Raw genomic sequence first — 25,021 nt, 5'->3', positions numbered from 1 at the left:
CGGAACTGCCTAATGCCTGGCCACCGAGGACGAAGTGCAGCGGGAACTTGGGGAATGTCAGAGCGGATCTGTCTCCCCATTAGGAGTTGTGCTGGAGAGTAGCCACTCTCCAGCGGCGTGGCGCGGTATGTCTGCAGCGCCCTGGCCTTGTCGCCGCCTCCTTTCCACAGCCCTTTGACTGTGGCAACAGCCCGCTCCGCCTCGCCGTTGGCCTGTGGGTATCTGGGGCTGCCGGTGACGTGAGCAAATCCATATGCTCTGGCGAAGGTCTGGAACTCTGAACCGCTGTACTGCGGCCCATTGTCGGAGAAGACCGTCTCTGGTGTCCCATGGCGACTGAAGACGTCCTTGAGAGCAGCCACTACTGTCTCCGCAGTAGCTACTTCGAGGTGTGCTACTTCTATGTAGCGTGAAAAATAGTCCACTACTAGCAGGTATGTACTATTTTTCCAAAAGAACAAATCCGTGCCGACACGTTGCCAGGGTCTCTCCTGCACTGCTGTCGTCAGCAGCGGCTCTCTCTGCTCTGCACGATGCTGTGAACAGGTGTTGCAGTTCTCCACCATCTGTCTGATGTGGCTCGACAGTCCTGGCCACCAGACCGCCTGGCGGGCCCTAGCTCGGCATTTAACGACCCCTTGATGCCCACTGTGTAGCTGCTGTAAGACTTCCCCCCTCAGCTCACCTGGAATGACGATGCGTTGGCCTCGGAGGAGCAGCTGTCCATTCATGGTGAGGTTGCCTTTTTCAGGCCAAAAGAGAGCCAGCTCTTGGGGCAACGCATGTCTCTCAGGCCATTCAGTCTCACAGTATCTGATCAGCTGCGCACAGATTGGGTCGGCTTTCTGCTTTGCTGCGATGTCGTTTAGACGGTGCTCTGTAGCGGGGAAGCTCTGAGTGACGGCGTCCAGGAACACTTTGACCTCGGCCTCTTTCTCCTTTTCCTCCGCCGTGAATGTGTGTTGGATTGGGGCCCTGGATAACGTGTCCGCTGTTATCAAGCTCTTCCCCGGCACGTGCACGATATCGAAACAGAATCTCAGAAGCCTCAGCCTGAACCTCAGCACTCTCGGTGGGAGTTCGTCGAGAGCCTTGGTGCTAAGCAATGGCACTAGGGGCTTGTGGTCTGTCTCCAACCTGAATTTCAGTCCCAGCAGGTAGGAGGACAGACGCTCACACGCCCACGTAGCTGCCAGAGCTTCCTTTTCAATCTGAGCGTAATGTCTTTCGGTGTCTGACATACCTCTTGAGATGAAGATGATTGGTCTCCAGGCTCCGTCTGACTGCTGCTGGGTGAGGACGCCCCCGAGACCAAAGGATGAGGCGTCCGCCGACACGCACGTCTCCGCTGTCGGTGAGTAGGCAGCCAGCACCTGTGTGGAGCTGAGCTCCTGTTTGAGTCTTTTGAAAGCCTCTTCTTGTGGCGCTTCCCAGCACCACTCGTTCTTTCCGCACAGCAGGTCTTTGATTGGGCGTGTGTATGACGCGAGGTGCGGCAGGAACTTGCTGAGGTAGTTGGCCATCCCCATGAGTCTCTTCACCCCCTCGACGTCCGTTGGTGCAGGCATCTCCTGTATGGCTTTGATCTTTTCGATGTCCGGTGTCACACCATCCACGGAGACTCGGTGGCCCAGGAAAGTGATGCTGTTCTTGCTGAACTCACACTTCTCCCCATTCAATGTTAGTCCCTCCTCCTGGAGCTTCTTCAGGACCTGACAGAGTCTCTCGTCGTGCTGGGTCTGGCTGTCCCCGTAAACCAAAATGTCGTCCGCGTGACACACTGCGCCTGCGCAGCTCTCCAGCATCTGCAACATCCGCCGCTGAAAGTGTTCAGGTGCAGAGGAAATCCCGAACGGCAAGCGGTTGAACGCGTACCGTCCGAACGGGGTGATGAATGTCGTCATCAGCTTACTTTCCTCTGCTAGCGGGATTTGCCAGAAGCCGGAGGTGGCGTCCAGCTTTGTGAACGTTTTCGCCCCGGCCAGCATGCCCAGGGTGTGGTCGACAGCGGGGAGGATGTATCTCTCCCTCTGAATCCACCCGTTTAAATGGGTTAGGTCTACGCACAGCCGCATCTTGCCGTTGGGCTTCGGCACTACGACTAAGCCAGCACACCAGGGTGTGGGTTGTGTCACCCTGGAGATGACACCCATGTCGACCATGCGATCCAGTTCCTTCTTGACTTTGTCGCAGAGGGGAAGAGGCACGCGGCGTGGGGAGGACAGAGCGTAGGGGACTGCATCGGGCTCCAGGGCGATGGTGTAGGGCTCCTTTAATTTCCCTAACCCGGTGAACACAGTGGGAAACAGCGCTTTAAAGTCCTTCTGCTGTGTTTCCACTGTATCAACACGCCGCACCAGATCGAGGGCCTTGATCGCTGGGAGGCCTATCAGAGGCTTGGACAGTCCATTGACAACATAAACATCCTGTCTGGTTGTTTTGCCCTTTGCCGTCAGACCCCCTTTAAAACATCCATCAACCTCAAGTCTGTGTTGCCCTGGGCCATACAGCACTTTTCTTGACTGTTGCAGTGCCCCGTGGATTTTTCTGAAGTAGATTCTGCTGGGAATCGCGTTGACAGCAGCCCCCGTATCCAGCTTGAACGCCAGCTCTCGTCCGTTCAACTGTAGCATTCCGATCCATTCATCCTCTCCCTCTGAGCTCACTTCGCCCAGGAACGCAAACTCAAACTCCTCCTCCTCACTCTGTATGATGTCGTGCACACTTTTAGCTGACCTGCATATTTTGGCAAAATGTCCTCTTTTGTGGCACTTGTGACACTCGGCATCACGAGCAGGACACTCTTTCCATGGGTGTTTTTTCGTGTTCCCACACTTGCCACACCCTGTTGTCTGCACTCTTTCCATGGGAGTTTTATTGTATTCAACTTTTCGCCCCATCTGGTTCTTTGTTATTGCTTCTACATGACCTGCTGACGGCTCTGCCCCCCTCAGCCCCGGCTGTTGTTTTTTCACTGCTGCACTTTGCTTGATCTGCGTTATGGCTTTTTCTAGGGTGAGTTCTGCATCTAGCTGTAAACGCTCCGACAGCCTCGCATCTAGGATCCCGACAACTAGTCTGTCCCTTATTAACTCGTCCCTCAGAGTACCAAACTCGCAATGTTCAGCTAACGTGTGCACGGCGGTGATAAAGGACTCCACAGTCTCGCCTGGTTGCTGACATCGCCGGTTAAAGCAGGCCCTTTCATAGATCACGTTCCGTTTACTCACGCAGTGTTTTTCGAATGCTGCCGTGACGTCGTTGTAGGACTTCTTTTGTTCCTCCGTTAGCTGCAGCGCCTTCAAAACGTCCTCAGCCTCCTCCCCCGCCGAGTACATAAAAGCATTCACCTGGAATTCCTGAGACTGCTTGTCCAGTCCAGATGCAATTCTATAGCGATTAAATCGCGTACTCCATCTTGGCCATTCCTCTGGTTTCGAAAAGTCAAATTTACTTGGCGGGAAGTATTGAGGCACTTGGGGCAGCGCTGCTAACTGTTGCTGTTGTTCGTCCATTTTTTTTTTATTTTTTTTTTCTTACGTCGTCTTTTTCTTTTTCGTTGTAATCTTCTCGGTTACACTGCTCGTTACTACCGTACCACTAACGTCACTCAGTTTCTGACACCATGTTATGTTAGTGTTAGAATACAACTAAGAATGACGACAGACACCAACTCTAGTTGACTCTTTACTCGGGAGCTCCTCAACTTCCTGTCCCACTCCCAAATGGGTCCGTGGTACAACACACTCAACAACAACCATTCCTTTACAGAACAGTATGAGCCTGCATTCCTGGGATTATTACAGTATCATAGCTTCTAGCAAGGTGGTTGCACCGTTGAATGCAGCATTTATACCTCAATTTTCGTAACACGGTGACGTTACAGCAGTTTAAAAAATACTAACTCGTGTGTGTTAAAGTAATTTAAATACCAAAACAATAAATGGTATTACTTACTTTCAGTCGTTATTCCTTCGATGCAGAATTGTTTCTTCCAATCGAAATCACATCACATCCGCCCACTAAATGCGCATGCGTGTTTTCCAAGAAGAGCAAATCTCGCGAGAATGTTGTTGAGACAGATCCGCATCTCAAAATTTAGATAAAGTTGATTTTCTCCTTATATGTCCATCTGAAAATAGCCATTTTTGGCTATGTGTAACTTTCAAAGGAAGGCAATTCAGAAAATTCACGCCTTCTATCAGACAGCGGCGGACATGACGCGTTGTTTGCCATCAACGTCAGAAGAAGAAGAAGCGGGAAAACAGTAGGTGGCGTAATATTTTAACGTTGTGTGCGCCAACCTCGAACTAAAACGAGGAAGAAGAAGAAAGCGAAGAAGAAAGAGAAGAAGAAGCGGGAAAGTTTTTGGAAATGACGACCGCAACGCTTGCGACAGAAGACTTGGAGAGGTAAGTATCCTAATATTTTTTAGTTGGTCAACCATGTAATGTTGTGAAGTGAAAATATTTAACTGTTGTGACAACGAGTGGTCCTTTAGGAGGTTGCGGTAACGCTAATGGCGTCTGCCCAACAAGTAATGTTAGTATACATAATGACCTTCACAATTTGATTCTACAGTGCATATTAATTTGGGGGTTTGACTTAAAAATGTTTTACAATACTGTTGTAGGTAAAGTAACAATCGACAAAGAAGGTCCGGGCTGCATTTTATTGGTATGGCTGGCTAGTAATAAATAAGAGATGACATCCAAAAGTGTTCAATGATTAACAAATTTGCTCCGCCATTTTGAAAGCAGCAGTACATTTGATTATTTGTTGGCAGTGGCCAGTATGTTTTGTATCATGCTATTGATTTTATAAACTGCATATATATTGGAAAATAAAGTAGCTGTGTGTGTAAAATTTGAAACATTCATTCATTTAAATGAAACCAGTATTATCAGACAGGTCTTGTTAAGACTAGTTACGTGATATAAGAATCATTTTCCTGTGATACGTGTTTAAAAAGTTATGATTGTCTTAACCTGGTCAAAATGCACCAATTTATGGTCAACCTCTTCAATACAAAGTCATTGGGGCTCGATATTTTATTCATGACCTTTTTTGTTAAAAATGCCATAACTTTCTTAATATGTACCCTATTATAAAAAGGTGCCATCAATCCCCCCGCAACCCAAAATAGATAAGAATTAAAATAAGAATTAAACTGTCTGGGTTGAGTTTTTTTTTACTATAGCTAGAACGATCATAAACAATCATTTTGTTTACTTGTTTTTGACAGAAGTTAAATATGATTCACCCAAATAGTTAACATCCATATGGAGTGACCCCATATATGTAAATACTTTCCATTTATATTATAGTTTAATCCATCTATTTTCTACTGCTTTTCCCTTCCGTGTCGAGGGGGGTGCTGGAGCCTATCCCAGCTGCGCTCGGGCGAAGGCGGGGTACACCCTGGACAAGTCCACACAGATCGACAGACAACATTCACACACTCGCATCAATTCAGTGTTGCCAATCAACCTATCCCCAGTTTGTGATCCAAAATTTGTTTTTTCATTAACAGGATGGACAAAAAGAAAATTACAACAAAAAAGAGGTTAAGAGTTCCCACAAAGAAAATGAAGGACCTGCATAATTCTCCTCCCCCAAGTGAGCAATCTGGTAAGTCTCTATGTATGTGTGGCAAAGCGGACTACGGATAAAACAAATTGCAGTGTAACATGTAGCTAACAAACTGGAAACAGGACTTTATTAGTTTGTTTAGTATTTAAAGAACAGCTGAGAATGCCACCTTGGGAAAGTCGCCCCAAGGAAGTTAGGTAACAGTACCCTAATTGTAATGAGGCCACACACCTCTAAGACAGCGATGGGCAAGCTCATCCTACTGCATATGCTTTAAAATGCAAATAGGGATGGGGAGAGGAAATAATCATAACATTGTTGTCCAAATGAGGTGACAAATACCAGTCCAAATTTGTATACTCAAATAAAACATTTTAAACACTTTCTCTTTTGCACTCTCTCTTCCAGGGTGTTTGGCATTCGTCAGATGGGAGGACGGTTATACCGGCAAAATCTTTAGACATTTTGTCAAGATATGAAGCTCCTGTGCAGATCTTAGATCTTAGAACAGGAGATTCTGTTTTAGCAAAGTGGTCAGATGGTAAATTTTATAGGGCAACTGTTGAATATATTTCAGGAAAAGATCAGACTCAGTCACCAAAAGGCTGCCAAACTCCGCAGGAGTCATTTTTAAATATGTTGGAAGCCAATGAGCCATCACACTCAACATCAGGGTCTGACACCATTACAGTAGATCGGAACCCACTGTCTGACATGATAGTATCACAGCGCTGAATCTATCAAGTGACGGGGCACTTGTAACAGGCAGCAACACTGTTGGACCATCACCACCCTATGGGTAAGCTTGACATTTATTACCTCATGCCTATGGGGCTACAAGTTCAAAACTCTTTATAAAATCAAATTTGGTAAATTTCCAAACCAAAAAAACAGCATTAACTGAAATATTATTTTATCTGCCATCAAATAATTGTTTCAGTAAATAGTATGTGAATGACAAATACAAATATTTAATGTATTTCATTGCCCAAAACTCAACATCTGTATCCACTTTGATTTCAGGATTAAAAGTTCTGAACTTGTTGACCCTGAAAACAATTATTTGCCATATATTTTATTACTTTTTAACCATGGTCAAAATGTTCATAGAGTGTAAATATCCACTCTACAATCTCATGTGTCAAAACTAGGGAGTAACAAAATGAACATTTCATGTCATGGTTACAATTGTTATCACAGTATTGATGAATGTGCTCAAGAAGTACTTGAACACACACTGAAATTTTATAAACAAGTTTTGTTGAGGAAAAAAAATTGTTACACAATATATACTTTCCTAATAGAAGAAATCTAAGTTTTTAAACATTCAGTTTCACGTCAAAATATAAATTCCGCATTTTTTAAAATGAAATATAAATAAAAATATATAGAAATATAAATACTAGTGTAAGGATGGGAGTTGAAGGATGAGTGTCAAAAAACAGAGCTAACTTTGCTTTCTTATCAGCAATCGAGCATTAACGAAACACCCTTGGGTTCTCAGAGCAACACACAACACCGGAAATGTGTCCCGTGAAACCTGTCCGACCGGAGCTTTCAACAATAACAAAAGTTCCATGGATGAATTAAGTAAACAATATCAAAAAATAGGATCCTAACAAAATTTGTGGAACGCTCACCTCGGCCGCAGGTACTTGCTGTTGCTCCGCACTGATTTTCAGGACAGGGAAACCAAAACAAGCTTACTAGTTAGCATAATTAGCATCATCGAGCTACCTTACTTGTTGTTGATACTGTTTCGTGATTGGCTGTTGGTGTGTCCCTTCCATTGCTCAGTAAATACTGTTAACTGATTGTCTGTTATAGTATGTCCCTGCCATTGCTCAGTAAATACTGTTAACTGATTGTCTGTTATAGTATGTCCCTGCCATTGCTCAGTGACACTTCCTGTTTTCTGTTTGCTGGGTTCCCTAATGCAGCGAATCTTGCTTGCTCGAATATTTTATCGAACGCATTTAATATTGACATGATTATGTGTCTATCGCGATATATATTTATTGTTTTATTGCCCCAGTGCTATGTAGTATTGATTCTTTAAAAAAATAATTGGGGCTTGCATGGGAGCACTACGTGCGGATAGAAATGTTCCTCTTTTTTGTGAATTTTCCTCTTCTTTTGTCAAAGGTTGCTCACATGCCTGTACTTCCTCTGTGAAATAAAGGAGGTAGGGCGGAAATCTCAATAAGCAATAGTTTAAAAAAACATATTCAAACCAAATATAAGTACTGGTTTGACAGTTTATACTTAATTGTACATTTCATAAATAATCCTGAGATATATAAAGTAATAACTTTTTGGTGATAGTCAATATGTATAACTTAATATTAAAAAATCTGTCATAATCTGTTAGTTGGTATTGTTGACTAAGTGAGTTGTCTATTTCCTTGCAGTCAAGATCAATCAATCATCAATCAATGTTTATTTATATAGCCCTAAATCACAAGTGTCTCAAAGGGCTGTACAAGCCACAACGACATCCTCGGTACAGAGCCCACATACGGGCAAGGAAAACTAACCCCAGTGGGACATCAATGTGAATGACTATGAGAAACCTTGGAGAGGACCGCATATGTGGGTAACCCCCCCCCTCTAGGGGAGACCGAAAGCAATGGATGTCGAGTGGGTCTGACATAATATTGTGAAAGTCCAGTCCATAGTGGGACCAGCAGGAACCATCCCGAGCGGAGACGGGTCAGCAGCGTAGAGATGTCCCCATCCGATGGACAGGATAGCGGTCCACCCCGGGTTGGGAGCAGAGTAGAAAAGAAAAGAAAAGAAACGGCAGATCAACTGGTCTAAAAAGGGAGTCTATTTAACGGCTAGAGTATACAAATGAGTTTTAAGATGAGACTTAAATGCTTCTACTGAGGTAGCATCTCTAACTTTTACCGGGAGGGCACTCCATAGTATTGGAGCCCGAATAGAAAACGCTCTATAGCCCGCAGACTTTTTTTGGGCTCTGGGAATCACTAGATTTCATCTTCAGTATTGGTCCAGTTCCTTTGTGTTTGATGTGAAATGTTTCTGTTTAGGAGTACCGTACAGAACGATTATAGATATGGTAAATTTTGGTCATGGTACATTTATTTTCATTATTGGTACGTCCATCATAGAGTAAGGAGAACAAATAATTTATGCACTGCTGATTTTGTAGATTAAGGTCTGTTACTTATATTATTATTATTATTAATAATAATATCATTATAGGCACACTTCAATTGTAAGTGATAGAATCCAAAACAAAAATCCGTAAAATCACATTGTATGAATTCTTTTTAAAGTAATTGATGTGCATCTTATTGCATGAAATCCATATTTTATACTTCAGATAAATGAGGTAAAAAAGAGGAAAAAAATGCACATTACCTGAAAATCATACAATGTCATTTTTTGTTTTGTTTTATATTTTACAGAATCACCAGTCTATTAAATACTTGTTCTCCTTTGGCCGCTGGAAGTTAAAATGCGGGTCAATTCAGTAATTTTTTTGTAGTTCAGTATTTCTCAACTCTTTTGATATTGCATATATATATATGGACAAGTTGGGTTTATAGAATGGTAATCTATGGTTCAATGAAATTTCATGATAGGTTTACCAAAGAGGGAACCATCGGTCCATCACCCTACAGCGGCAATACAGCTATACCATCACCGTATGGCCTCCACGTTAATTGTCAATTTCTAGCCTACCACCGTATGGCCTCAACATCAAAGGTCCATCTCCCTACGAAGACCATGCATCCTGCCCGTCACTGCATGACTTCAACACCGCTGGCCCATCACCAAATGTCTACAACACCTCTGGTCCTTCACCCGGCGTACACACCCAGCTAGCTGGCAAGCTAGCTGGGTTAATCCACCTGACAAAAAAAACCCAGCTTTCCTGGCACCGGACAGGAGACATGCAGGCAACCCATCTGTCGAGGACACTATCTCATATCGACCGCAGGCAGAAAAATCATGGACGCCATGTGATGGATGTAGGAAGGAGTTCGAAAAAATCCTGTGAGAAAAGCAACGACTCGAAGTAGTCCTCTTGAAAATAGGCAAGTAATTAATGCTAATTTGTTCATAATGTAATTGTTATGTTTACTTAAATTTGTGATTGGGACTTAACACATTCTTTTCTCATTCTGGTATTGTTTGTGCTATTTTTTTCCCTTTCAGATCCGGGCCAAGTCAGAGTACTCCAAACTGTCTGCGACCTGGAGACAATTACAGCGATGGCCCTCCTCAACAATCGGGCCAGCAGGTACTCTTTCCTGAGAGCGGCGTATTCATATCATCGTTCCACCTTGCTGCCATGAGTCATGCTTCAAAGCCCAATTGTATGCGTCTATTCCACGCACTTTTTGACCACTTTTTTACAGTTGAGTGTCAAAATGCTGTCCCTTTTGGTCGCCCTGGAAACAAACCTGCTGGAACAGGAAAGCGCATCCTTGACCGGAAAAAAGTTGAAGGAATCCTAAGTAAGTTTTCCCGAACTGAGGGTGTTTTCAGGCCAAAATTGTGTAACAATAATTAAATAGAAGTTCAATACAAAAAAGTTTGATCCCTTATTGATTACAGCACACTAGAAGCATAACTGAATGTTACATAATTACAGTTTGTGATTGGCCAAAAAACTAGCTTTGTGATAAGCAATATAGTGTTATGTCCATCAACTTGAAGTGTGGTTGTGTCTATTAATGTACTGTATGTCCAGGGTTTCCGCAAGGCATTAAATGGATTTTGCGTAAATTAAGGCCTTAAACGGCAATAAAAAGCATTAAATTCGTTGTCCAGAGGCATTTAAAAAATGTAATACAATTGTAGCACATGACCGATAGTCAATATGTTAAACGGTAAATGAAAATTAACTTAAGAACGTTACGGTCATCGAAATTGCTACGTCTGTCTGTGTGTTTCTTTTTTTTAGCTGTAGCTGTTAAACTGCATACAAGAGGTATTGTAAGGTGGGAACGCGACAAAAGCACTGCCTCCATACGGCAAAATGAAACTGCACTAGGGGCCTAAACTTTTCCATTCTTTGGTCACTGCAGGCGTGTAGTCCTTTACTGTGACACCATGTCAGAATAATGGGGAAGCTGAGCTTTTTTCATACACAACTCGTTTATTTCAATCACCTCCACTTCAACACATATGAGCTAACTTGGCTAACATTAGCAACTGTCGTGACGCAGACGCCTCAAGTGATCTACGCTGGCTTAGGATGGTCAAACAAGGCAATTTTCACAGCAGACCACAATTCTTTTATTCTCTGATGTTCCCACAATAAATGAATACAATACAAGACATGACACTCGATACATAACTTGCTATTTATTGTAAACATTTTAAACAGAGAGGGTGTAAACTACAATATATTTAATATGTTTAATTGACATACCTTTTTTTTGCATCTTATTGGCATTTTTCCAAATATCGTTCTGTATTTTTCTAAAATGTCTACGGCCATGCACAGTCAAAACACCAGATGCTACTCCAGAAAAATAAATAAATACAAATACATTGTCCAATTAAACAGCTTTGTAAGCCAATTCTAATACACTAGATAGTAACAGTTAATGTAAACTTTTCAACTAATTAACTTGTCTAATGCTTACAACTGTGTGTATACAGATAATTGTAAGCTTTTGACTATATATAATAACTATATGCAGTTGCACATGGGCATTACATTTTTTTAAGTACCAAAAAATGGGATTAAAAAGCATTAAATTAGATTTGCATTATTATTATTATTATTATTATTGCATTGCATAGATTTGATACCTGTAGAAACTCGGATGTGGCAAAATTACGAATGCCTGATTATTATGTTATTGTCTTACAGCGTATGTCCTGAGATGCGGTACCCTTCCTGATTGGGACAATATTGAGGAGGCCAAGCTCAAGAAAGCTTTGGTAAACAAATGTTGGGCCAGAGCAGGTTTTAAGTAGGCCCTGGTAACTGCCAAGTTCATTCTGGGGTAGGATGTTTCCTTTGTAAACATGTTAATATTTTGGTCTGGGGTTGCACAGTATATATTGTATAAAATTGCCATATGATGTAGCTTTTAGTACCACGTTATACTGTGACAATGCATATTGAGCTGTGCTGTGTCTCGCAAATTTGGCACCGATGCAACCTCACTAACAAGCTAGCGGCTAATATCCCTTCACAGTGCAAAGCTGTTTCCAAATTTAAAAAAAATAATACAACTGGAAATGACGCAGTATGTTACTGCTTACATAATCAGGTATATTAGTAGCTTTTGTAACCAATTTCAAAATGTTTCAATGATCATTTATGTACCAAATGTTGTATTGTTATCTCAGGAGGCTGTTCTATTGTTTTCAACAGTGTTTCTTAATCACAGGGCTGGGGCCCACTGTTTGGCTGCGAGTACCCCTTGGGGGCCGCCAACAAATATCTGTTTCTTAGCTGTGGTCCGTCCATATGGGATGCAATGGTACTCAGTTTTAACACACTTTAGTGTAAGATGACTAATTCAGTGTTTGTATTTGAGTGGACCCCAGACCCCTTTGTAGTGGAAAAGTTGGTTGGGCCCCAAGGTAAAAAATGTTAAGTATCCCTGGTTTTCAATGTGTGATTATTTTTTGTATGTAGACCAGTTCCAAACAGCCCGGTTACAATTTTATAAATGTATTTCCGTTTTTGCTTGGAATATTTAAAAAATGGAAAATGTTGTCATTTACTCACCCTCTTACTGAGATGAAGTCAGGTGGGTTTTTTTAACTACGGTACATGGTTTGCTCAACAAGGAGTTAAAAAAACTACACCTGACTTTTTCACGTGTGGGGCGGTATAGCTCGGTTGGTAGAGCGGCCGTGCCAGCAACTTGAGGGTTTCAGGTTCGATTCCCGCTTCCACCATTCTAGTCACTGCCGTTGTATCCTTGGGCAAGAAACTTTACCCACCAGCTCCCAGTGCCACCCACACTGGTTTAAATGTAACTTAGATATTGGGTTTCACTATGTAAAGCGATTTGAGTCACTAGAGAAAAGGGCTATATAAATATACTTCACAACAACAAAGTGAGTACTTGGGGTTAAATTAATTTATATTTGTATTTTTTGTATATTGTTTTCTATGTTGTTTTAATTATTGTGAATGTCAATATGTACATTATGTTTGTAATAATTAACTACATTTAAATTGTTGTATTTAATCTATTTTTATATCTTATGTTTTGTATTTTTGTATAGCCAAATAAAGTTATACACCTTTCAATATTTGAGTATTTTTTTTACTGTTATTTCTAATTAAGTCAGATAATTGAACTCTCAATTTGTTCTCATTATTCTCAAATTTGAGATATGATGGCTTTGTTAAGACTTTTAAGAGAAATAATCAAGACATGAAAGAGACATACATAAGATCTCTTTTATTGCTCATACATCTCATTTATTTATCTTTAATTCTCCTTCAAAATAAATGAGACATAATTGAGATCAGTGTCATACATATATGAGCTCTCTTCAGTGTATCCCACTTCTCAAATATTGCTCAAATGGTTGTCTCAACTCAACCTCCTTTGTCTCAGTGATGTCTTGTCTCTTTTTTGCTTATTTATTGCTCCTAAGGGTCCCTTAGGAGCAATAAAAGAGAAACAATTGATCACAGAATTAGACAGATATAAGAAGCTCAAAATGTTCTCAAGATACGAGATCAAGCAACAGATGAGCAAGCACATTTTTGCTATGGGATCTTGCGTTCCTTAATATTTCTTTTCAAACGAGCTGTTCAGAATTTCTCCAATTTGTGACATTTTCCCAATTGGTGATGTCAGCGGATATTTCCATATCCAAAGTTATTTGCGCGAGTCCCCATTGTAGTCAATAAGTTCCTTCTATTTCTCTATCCTCTTGTTGTGGGGCAGACTGTCTCATACATACACATGCATCTTCTGCTGTTGTCATTTCCAATACAAAGTAGTGTATACTTCTAACTTGTATCTGTCAGTAGACTCAATATGGAAGCGCTAAAAACTATAACACGGCTGACGGGGAGAAGTCACAGTCAAAGTGGAGGCACGTAAATAGGACTGCCCACAAAACGGCGAATCAAAAAGTGTTTTCAGGATGGTCTGTAAAACAAAATCTACACAACATTTTTACCAAAGAATCACAATTACATGTTATGTAGGCAACAAGAGAGTGTTTCAAATCTAATGTTGAATATTTCTGGTTTTGCTTAGCGATCTCGAAGCAATTTTATTTGGTACATGTAATGATAAGTGTGACCAGTAGTTGGCACTCAAACGTAAGAGATATGTGTAGACTGCACTATGATGGCAATATGACTCAAGTAAACAACACCAACATTTTATATGTTCCATTGGAAATATAGAAAATAACACACGGCGCTCTAAAATCTACCAAAATGTTTTAGTACGACTTTGGTTAGCTATGAAGCGCACCGCTTGATGTGCTTCAACATCCAAGTATTATTATGGTGTGTGTATAAGGTAAGACATAGTATCTGGTGTTTTGTTTCGCAATATTATGCAATAGCAACTTTTCTTACCTTCTGGTACCTGCTGATGTGTATTTTGGGATCTGCATAAATCATGAAAAATGTTGTGCGTCCGCCTTTGTCCGTGGTGACACCGTAGTTGATAAGCTTCTTCTTTTTCTGTATCTTCTTGTAATGGGACATTCATCCTCCGCTGTTGCCATTTCTAATATAAAGTAGAGTAAAGTTCTTACTTATATCTGTCAGTAAACTCGCCATGAAAGCGTTAAAACATACTGGTGTAGTGGGTTTACATTATTCACCCAAGGAACTTTATTTATTAAAGAGTTCCGGTCGGACGATTTTTTACGGGACACATTGCCGGTGTGTTGTTGTTTCCGGATGAGGAGATGCTGCTTCGTTATTGATTTAAGTAAAGTCTGAATGTCATTAAAACAGTTAGCTCCATCTTTTGACACTTCTTCCACTCCCGTCCTTGCACGCTTTACCGCTACAACAAAGATGACGGGGAGAAGACGCTGCCGAAGGTGAGCGACGTAAATAAGACCGCCCACAAAACGGCGCATCCAGAAGCGACTGTCAGAAAGCGGCTAGAAGATGATCTGTAAAACATAATCTATGCAACATATTTACCAAAAAAACACCACTACATGTTATGTCATACTTGCCAACCCTCCCGTTTTTACCGGGAGACTCCCGGTATTCAGCGCCTCTCCCGATAACCTCCCGGCAGAAATGTTCTCCCGACAAACTCCCGGTATTCAGCCGGAGCTGGAGGCCACGCCCCCTCCAGCTCAATGCGGACCTGAGTGGGGACAGCCTGTTCTCACGTCCGCTTTTCCACAATATAAACAGCTTGCCTGCCCAATGACGTCATAACATCTACGGCTTTTAGAGAGTAGAGTGCACAACTGCGCACACAACAAGGAGACGAAGCAGAAGAACTAAGAAGTTACAGCCATGGCGACGCTGTCGACGAGCAAGATGAAGAAATACACTTGCAAGTTCCAAAACGAATGGAAACAAGAATTTCAGTTCATCCAGGACAGTTTGAAGGGGAAGGGGTATGTATGTTACCTGTACATTTTGTAGAACAGACTTCTCCATTGAACACGGTGGCCGAAATGATATACTCATTCATGAACGGAGAAGTTAAACAGGACAATGCTGCCATCTACTGGATAGCCTCCGGAACACTGAAATTCAAGTATTTATTTTATTTATATTTATAATATATATATATATATATATATATATATATATATATATATATATATATATATATATATATATATATATATATATATATATATATATATATACACACTACCGTTCAAAAGTTTGGGGTCACATTGAAATGTCCTTATTTTTGAAGGAAAAGCACTGTACTTTTCAATGAAGATAACTTTAGCAACTATCACACTCCAGTGTTCTAATGGTACAATGTGTTTGCTCATTGGCTCAGAGGGCTAATTGATAATTAGAAAACCCTTGTGCAATCATGTTCACACATCTGAAAACAGTTTAGCTCGTTACAGAAGCTACAAAACTGACCTTCCTTTGAGCAGATTGAGTTTCTGGAGCATCACATTTGTGGGGTCAATTAAACGCTCAAAATGGCCAGAAAAAGAGAACTTTCATCTGAAACTCGACAGTTTATTCTTGTTCTTAGAAATGAAGGCCATTCCACGAAATTGTTTGGGTGACCCCAAACTTTTGAACGGTAGTGTATATAGCTATAATTCACCTAAAGTCAAGTATTTCATACACATATATATATATATATATATATATGAAATACTTGAGTTGGTGAATTCTAGCTGTGAATATACTCTCCTCTTAACCACGCCCCCCACCCCCGACCACACTCCCCCACCCCCCACCTCCCGATATCGGAGGTCTCAAGGTTGGCAAGTATGTGTTATGTAGACCACAATAAAGTGTTTTCAATTTAGAAACATTTAATCATAATATGACTCCTTTAATGCGCCCTATAATCCGGTTCGCGTTATACATGGAAAAAAAAGATAAAAAATAGACCATTCATCAGCAGTGCGCCTTGTAATCCGGTGCGCCCTATGGTCCGGAAAATACGGTACTCTCTAACCAAGAGTACAGTCTCCAATAACAGATAAAGTATATGAAGACGCTAGATTTTACAACAAAAAACACCACTTAGAGGTGTGTTAAATTCTATATATTAACAAAAGAAATAATTTTGTAAAAATGCATACCTGCTTAAGTTTTTAAGATTGCTGATTCGATAATATTGCTGTCAATCAAAAAGGGATTCAGCCTCAGACATATCATCCAATCATCATGCGAAAGCTCAGCGCCTAAGCCACTATGCACTTCCAAAGACACAGAGTGTCCAATGGGCGGAATGAAGCCGAGTATTAATCCAATGGCCGTCTAGTTTCGCTGCAGTGGACAATCCACTCAAAGCTCCCCAACAAAAGTCAATTGACGCTCAGCCTCAACTTTGTATACAGCATTATGACACAACCACAATGTATGGGAAGAAAATCACGTCAGCTGTTGCAAAAGTAGCTAATTCTAAACAAAACAAATTGTAGAGCATATTAATTCAAAGAAATGAAAACACAAAAGTATATATTTCACCACTTATCCTTTTTGACATTTTAGAGGAAGCTCAGCTTCCCTTGCAGTCTTAGAGCAATCATCCCCGTAGCAGGAAAAGTAATTATTGCCCTAACTGTGTGCCGTTGAGAAATGTTTCATCAGATTACATTTTTATTTTTAGTGTGCACTTTTCAAAGGCAGTGCCTGTTGAGTGACGTGTGACGTCAGCGAATAAGAGTAGAGTTAGCTCAGCACTTGCTGTGTGGATAACTGGTATGGGATTGGATGAAAAGCAGTCCCTGTTGAATGTGTTTTTACTGCTGGTTAATAAAGCAAAAGTAAAAGCCTATCGGTGTCTTTTCTTGGCCACAAACGGGGCATTATATTAATGAAGTGTTGCTGCAATTCTTCGGGTTTCCCTGTTTGCATTGTGGCAAAGGTTGAGAAAAGGTTGTTTTGATTATATGCGTGTCAGCGTATAAAGTTAAGCGTTTATTGCTAACATACACACTACTCGCATAGCATTCAGAAGTTTAGAGAACGATAAATGAAATTGACCTGTCAAGGTTATAGTGCATTCTGGGTGGCCACAAGAATCAACTGCAGCTGTGCACGACTGCTTTGACACAGCACAATGGGACATTTTTAGACAGCCTGCAACATATGATGGTGTGAGAGAACTACAGGAACACATAGACTTTATTATCAGTTATATTGAACCGTGCAGATGTGACGGTGATGAAAACAATGACGATGTAGTCTAGCCAAAAGCTATGGCTGACAGGGAGAGTTGCGCGCCTTGCTGAGAACACGTCATGCGGCATTCAGATCCAGGGATCATGAAGCCTGTGCACTGGCAAGAAGCAGACTTGAGCATGGAATGAAATAATCAAAGAGACAGTAGGCGACTATTATGAACTACAAACCACCCTGCTTGTGGCTGTGTCATTCTGACCCTTGCTTCCAGACATGCTAATTTTTTGCTCGCAACAAAGCTAAAAACACTCCTATGCCACAAGCACCTGATACACCGGGTACAACAACTGTCCACAGCTCAAAGTATTAAACCAGGCAAAGCTGCAGCACCGTGTAACATATTTAACATCTCACTTCAACAGGCAGTAGTGTTTATCTGCCTCAGCAATGCCACCATCTTTCCAATACTGAAAAAGCCAAAGCCAACTACCCTACCGCCCTATAGCTCTTACACCAGGGGTGTCCAAAGTGCGGCCCGGGGGCCATTTGCGGCCATGCAGGCTGTTTCTTTCTTTAAAAAAATTATAATTAATCAAAATCAATGTTATTATGAATTATTGACTTATTCAAAGCTCCATTTACATCACATTGAATATTCCACTTTGAGATAGTTTTTTGGGAAATGTTGCATATTTTGTGTTTGCCATTTAAAAAACAAAGTTTTTATTTTTTTTATTTTTTAAAGAAGGGCCTAAAACAAACAAACAAAAAACATAAACAACAATAAAAATTATAATTGACGGATAGATCTGAAGTTGACCTTGAGACAATTGTGTCAAAAGCAAAAAAAAAGGATGATTTTTTTTTTTTTTAACTTTACTGAGCAGGAACTTTTTGGATCCCCAATCATTTTAGTGCGACTTTTTTTTTTGAGTGTCATTGCTCAAAAAATAATAATTAATTAAAATCAATGTTGTTATGAGTTATTGACCTGCTTAAGGCTCCAATTATTATATCATCCAAAATATTCCACTTAAAATTTTTATTAGGTGAAAATATTGCATACTTTGTGTTTTTTCCATAAGAAAACAGGATTTTATTTGACAAAAAGGGCATACAACTTAATATTGACCTTCAATAATAATACTATATAATGTGAAGTGAACTATATTTATATAGCACTTTTCTCTAGTGACTCAAAGCGCTTTACATTGTGAAACCCAATATCTAAGTTACATTTTTAAACCGGTGTGGGTGGCACTGGGAACAGGTGGGTAAAGTGTCGTGCCCAAGGATGGGGCAGAAGCAGGGATCGAACCTGAATCCCTCAAGTTGCTGGCACAGCCACTCTACCAAACGAGCTATACCGTCCCAATGATGACACATGATAATGACACATTTTTTTATTTATTTGATCAAGCCTAAGAGGTCTCAATGTATATGTTTTTAAACATATATTGTATTGGTTTTTAAAATAAAAAATATCAAAATGGCCCCCGCTTGCTTTGATTTTTCAGTGTGTGGCCCTCAGTGGAAAAAGTTTGGACACCCCTGTCTTACACCAATTGTAGGGAAATGTTTTGAACGCCTGGTCATGCAGGATATCGAGAAGTGCCTTCCTGCACACCTCAGCCCACTACAATTTGCGTACAGGTCCAACTGCTCCACAAACGACGCAGTATCTACTATGCTTCACCTAACACTGTCCCACCTTGAGCATGAGAACACCTACACCAGGCTTCTGTTCTTGGACTGCAGCAGTGCATTTAACACCAGTAAACTGCAGCAGCTGAAAGTGAGCATTATCATCTGCAACTGGGTGATCAACTTTCTGATCCAGTGCCAGTAAACAGTTAGGGTGAGCAGCTGAACATCAAAGCCAATCACGATGAGCACAGGATCCCACAGAGTTTACATTGACAACGACCTCTCCAACCCCAAAAACAGCTGCTGTCTTCAAAAAGGCACAGCAGTGCTTTCACTCACTTCGCAGGCTCAGGAAGACTGGACTTCCTATCATGCACCTGACAACTTTCTACAGAGGTACAATAAAAATTACTCTCACTTTAAGAGTTTGAACCCAGGACCTTCGTATTGTGAGGCACATGCACTAACCCCTGTCCCACCGTGCTGCCCCATTAATCGATATATCGATAACATTTCTTTACATTCAACTACATCGATCTGTGCTCAGCAAGTTTGCCTTCCAAAAGGCAATCAATCAACTTTATTGATAGTAGAAAAAGGAAAACATTGGATTTAAGAACGGCCGATTTGATATGCAGTTTAGGACTTTTAATGATTAGGACGTTAAACAATATTCAAGTCTGTCATCGCCATCATTTATCAAAACAAGAGTAGCAGATATCTACGGTGGCCGAGAAAAGTCACAACAAATAAAAACACTACAAGACAATACCATGAAGCCACATAGCAACAAATTTCAGCTGCAGCACAATTGCAAAAGCTACAAGAAATTCAAATGCCACAACACAATAATATAAAACCACAAGGCAACTTTCAGCTACAAAGGATGTGACGGACACAACGGGAGTGACAGCGGAGCAAGTTACGGCTTCCAACTTCCTCCACTGTTGTAAACAATGTAATGTGTAGTGTGTGTGAGAGAAAAACATTTAAGTTGTTTATGTGAGAGCATTTCAGTAGTGTGTATAAGAGTGTTTCAGTAGTGTGTATAAGAGTGTTTCAGTAGTGTGTGTGAGAGTGTTTCAGTAGTGTGTATAAGATTGTTTCAGTAGTGTGTATAAGAGTGTTTCAGTAGTGTGTGTGAGAGTGTTTCAGTAGTGTGTATAAGAGTGTTTCAGTAGTGTGTGTGAGAGTGTTTCAGTAGTGTGTATAAGAGTGTTTCAGTAGTGTGTATAAGAGTGTTTCAGTAGTGTGTATAAGAGTGTTTCAGTAGTGTGTATAAGAGTGTTTCAGTAGTGTGTATAAGAGTGTTTCAGTAGTGTGTATAAGAGTGTTTCAGTAGTGTGTATAAGAGTGTTTCAGTAGTGTGTATAAGAGTGTTTCAGTAGTGTGTGTGAGAGTGTTTCAGTAGTGTGTATAAGAGTGTTTCAGTAGTGTGTATACGATTGTTTCAGTAGTGTGTATAAGAGTGTTTCAGTAGTGTGTGTGAGAAAAAAAAAATTCTGTTGTTTATGTGAGAGCATTTCAGTAGTGTATGTAAGAGGTAATTTTGAATAATGTCCCTAACGGCCCCTCATACGTGCGTATGTACCTATTTGTGCGCGTATGTATGAATATGAATGTATGCATGTATAAATGTATAAATAATTGTGTGTATGTACGTATGTATGTATGTATGTGTGTATCAGTGGCGTGCAGTCACTAGAGGCAGGGGAGGCGGGGCCTCACCTGCCATCATGGAAAGAAAAAAAATGTAAAAAGAAAAAAATAATAATTAAATTGTTGTATGTATCCAGTGATTATACTAAAGTTATTTTCCATTTAACTTCACCAGTTTTAGATTATTTTTATTTTTATTTTCACATTTGCCGTTCAAATACTGAGAAGAGACGGTGCGGTGATCAGCAGCCAGTTGAGGCACGTCACTGTTTTGTGCCTCAACATGGAATGTGCGCAATGACTCGGCTAACTGCTGAGCTGCTGTGCAGTGGGACTGTATTGCTATATGAATTATATTATACATTTCCATAGTTTAGTTAGCTGAGGTATATAATGTACAGTGTATTTTGTCAACAACTGTATGTGTGTAACATATTTTTTCAGCTGAGCATTCATAAAACTGCTGCCAAAGACGTACTGTCTGAGGCTCGCAGTAATCCAGCCTCCTGGTGGTAGAGGGCGGTAGTGATCCCAGAGATAATTCCTTGCCGCAGAAGAAAAAAAAAAAGTTAGCAATAATAAGTGCAGCGTTTTTTAATTTCCTCTCGCCTGAACTTTTATTAAAAACATGGAGGATTACATATGTAAAATAAAACAGTTTTCTAAACTGGACTTTCAATCGAAGCAGGAGGTAATAATTAGAGGTAGACCAACGCCGGAGCTAAAAGGTTTGCTTTTGACTTCGGGACAGAAGACTCGTTCTTTTCAAACGGCGTGGTACACACGCAAAGGCTGGATGTCCAGCAAGAAAGGTAAGACCACAATAATGTTTTTTTTATTAAATGTGCTTTTTTGTGTGCTAGTTTGTATGTGTAAAGAATGCTGGTATGAGCTTTTAAACATAACCCGTTAACTGCTGCCAATCACATGGTGAATAAGATACTATTTAGGGTTCATATGTTTGTAAATCTGACTGTGATGATGCAGTGCCTCACCAGACATTAACCTCACCGCACGCCACTGGTGTGTATGTATGTACAATTTGTCTCGCAGTATGTGCGGCAGCCAACGTGTGGCCCCAGCCACCAAGAGAGCCCAACCCAAATTTTTTCATTACTAATTGTTTACACAATTACTAATTTGATTGAACAAAAAACTGTGTCCGAGGAATTTGTCTGGCGTTCAATCTTGTCAACCCGCTGTCTTGCGTATGAGCGCATGCACATACACACAAGCAGTCCCATAGAAGCAACCAACAATCTGCAGTCATGTTGTTGTTCTAAGAACCAGCAAAATGGTAGGCTTTCTACGAAATGGCTCATATAAGTCAAATCTTAAAACATGAATACAGTAGGGGGTAACATTGAATCTAATGAAAATAGTGGCGTCTTGTCGGAAGAGCAAAATGTCAATACAAGCAGATGATTAATTCCTCATCCAGTGGCGTCAATAACTACAAAGTTTGATTCGCAATATGGCCACTTCATTATAAATTTCTCTTTTTAATTTCACATTCACAAAAGTGCAAGGTAACATGCCAACCCTGAGTACTAGATAGATAGATAGATAGATAGATAGATAGATAGATAGATAGATAGATAGATAGATAGATAGATAGATAGATAGATAGATAGATAGATAGATAGATAGATAGATAGATAGATAGATAGATAGATAGTACTTTATTGATTCCTTCAGGAGAGTTCCCTCAGGAAAATTTAAATTCCAGCAGCAGTGTACAAAATTGTAAAAAGTAAAAAGTAAATAATGGGGGTATAAATGGAGACAAAATAGAAAAAATAGTACAATAGAATAAAAATAAAAAGCAACGATGAGAATAAAAATATAACACTAAAATAAGAATATAACAAGAGAAACTAGGCAGTAGTGACCATGTTATGAAAAAGTATTTCACTGTTATTGTTTTGCATCCCCTGTCATCCTAGTACCCCACCTCCCCCTCAGAGAGGAGTTGTACAGTCTAATGGCATGTGGGACAAAGGAGTTTTTGAGTCTATTAGTCCTGCACTTGGGATGAAGCAGTCTAGCACTGAACAGGCTCCTCTGGCTACTGACAACGGAATGCAGAGGGTGACTGGCATCATCCAGGATGCTCACTAGTTTTTCCACAGTCCTCTTCTCTGCCACCGTCACCAATGAGTCCAGTTTTATTCCGATCGTAGAACCGGCCCGCCTGATCAGTTTCTCCAGTCTGGAGCTGTCCTTCTTAGATATGCTGCCCCCCCCAGCACACTACGATGTAGTACAGAACACTGGCAACCACAGACTGGTAGTACATCCACAAGAGTTTTTACAGATGTTGAAGGAGTGCAGCCTCCTCAGGAAGTACAGCCTGCTCTGTCCTTTCCTATACAAGTGGTCTGTGTTAACAGTCCAGTCCAGCTTATTGTCCACCCACACCCCGAGGTACTTGAATGAGTCCATGGTCTGTACCTCGACTCCCTCAATCACAATAGGTTGTGACCTTGGACTCGACCTCCCAAAGTCAATGACCAGCTCCTTGGTCTTTGTCGGATTGAGCTGCAAGAGGTTCCTGTGGCACCAGACAACAAAGTCCCTCACCAGCCTCCGAAACTCCTCCTCTCTGCCGTCCCTGATGCACCCGACGATGGCTGTGTCATCCGCGTACTTCTGGATGTGACACAGCTCTGAGTTGTAGCAGAAGTCAGCGGTGTACAGGGTGAACAGAAGAGGGGCCAGCACCGTTCCCTGCGGTGCTCCGGTGCTGCTGATCACAGTGTCAGATGTGATGTCCTTCAGTCTGACGTACTGTGGCCTATCGGTGAGGTAGTCTGAAATCCAGGCAACCAGGCAGTGTTCCACTCGCATTCTGTCCAGCTTGTCCTGGAGAAGGCGGGGCTGGATAGTATTAAAGGCACTCGAGAAGTCCAGGAACAGGATCCTCACAACGCCATTTCCCTTATCCAGGTGTGAGTGGGCTCGGTGCAGCAGGTAAAGGATAGCATCCTCCACACCAACGCCTGCCTGGTACGCAAACTGCAGGCTGTCCTGGGCATGTTGCACCTGTGGTCTGAGGAGGCTGAGAAAGAGCCGCTCCATTGTCTTCATTATATGAGAGGTGAGCGCCACTGGTCTGTAGTCGTTCAGCTCACCGGGGCAGTTCTTTTTGGGAACTGGAACAATGCACAACGTCTTCCAGAGGGTGGGCACTCTCCCCAGCTGCAGGCTGAGGTTGAAGATCCGCTGGAATCACCACACCTGATGCCACCAGTATCTGGTTCAGTGGCTGGTGGTATTTACCCTGCTAAACTACACCCTTTTCTGCACCTATACCGGGGGTCAGCAACCCGCGGCTCTAGAGCCACATGTGGCTCTTTAGCGCCGCCCTAGTGGCTCCCTGGAGCTTTTTGAAAAATGTATGAAAATGGAAAAATATAAGGAAAAAAATATTTTGTTGTTTTAATATGGTTCCTGGATGAGGACAAACATGACACAAACCGTCCTAATTGTTAGAAATCCCACTGTTTATATTAAACATGCTTCACTGATGAGAGTATTTGGCGAGCCCCGTTTTGTCCTACTAATTACAGCAGTCCTTGAACTCCCTGTAGTTTGTTTACGTACAGCTTTCTGCTACAGCAAGACGTGTTTTATGTCACCCCTTCTTTGTCTCATTTTGTCCACCAAACTTTTTATGCTGTGCATGAATGCACAATAGTGAGTTTTGGTGACGTAGTTGACTTGTTGGCGTGCTAATCAGGCATATTTGGTCAGTGCATGACTGCAAGTTAATCGATGCTAACATGCTATTTAGGCTAGCATCATTATGCCTTGTTTGTAGGTATATTTGAGCTCTAAATTTGTTTTACTTATGTCCTCTGTTTATTTAATTTATATTTGCATGTCTCATGACACATTATCTGTATTTAATATTGGCTGAATTTCTGACAGTTGTTTGTGTGCAATTATAGACTACAGCAAACGTTACACAGCTTGCAAAGGTTGTAATAAATCCATTAGAAGAAGACAGCCTGATGTTTCCTATAACTTGGAAACAAACGTCTATAACTTTGACTCTTGTAAGCCAGTAACTTCCAGGAGTTATCTCACCCTATGAGAAGCCTCTATTTTACTCATGTTTTCCAATTTTGTAAAAATGTGTAGAATAAATATTACATATTAACATTGCTGTCAACGAAGATCTGTGTCTGTCAGCGACAAATAGTAATTTTGATAGTAGGCTAATATAGCTAATATAGACACTAGGGTTGTACAGTATACCGGTATTAGTATAGTACCGCAAATTAATGAATCATATTCGGTACTATGCCGCCTCTGAAAAGTACCGGTCCGCCACCC

The 25,021-nt window shown here is 41.2% G+C and overlaps 1 protein-coding gene and 1 long non-coding RNA gene across 2 annotated transcripts in view; one reads left to right on the top strand and one right to left on the bottom strand.

Annotated features, from left to right (window-relative positions):
• The window catches only part of LOC133654087 (uncharacterized), a 335,520-nt gene that overhangs the window by 7,187 nt on the left and 303,312 nt on the right, over positions 1-25,021 (bottom strand). The window lies entirely within an intron of this gene.
• Positions 9,779-12,919, top strand: LOC133654088 (uncharacterized). Its single transcript, XR_009826830.1, has 3 exons — positions 9,779-9,865; positions 9,984-10,082; positions 11,450-12,919. It is a non-coding gene; the product is annotated as an uncharacterized LOC133654088 (long non-coding RNA).

Source organism: Entelurus aequoreus, linkage group LG07 (genome assembly GCF_033978785.1).
Source record: "Entelurus aequoreus isolate RoL-2023_Sb linkage group LG07, RoL_Eaeq_v1.1, whole genome shotgun sequence".
Taxonomy (NCBI): domain Eukaryota; kingdom Metazoa; phylum Chordata; class Actinopteri; order Syngnathiformes; family Syngnathidae; genus Entelurus; species Entelurus aequoreus.
Note: the sequence above shows the minus strand (reverse complement) of the source record. Positions and strands in the feature narration are given on the sequence as shown.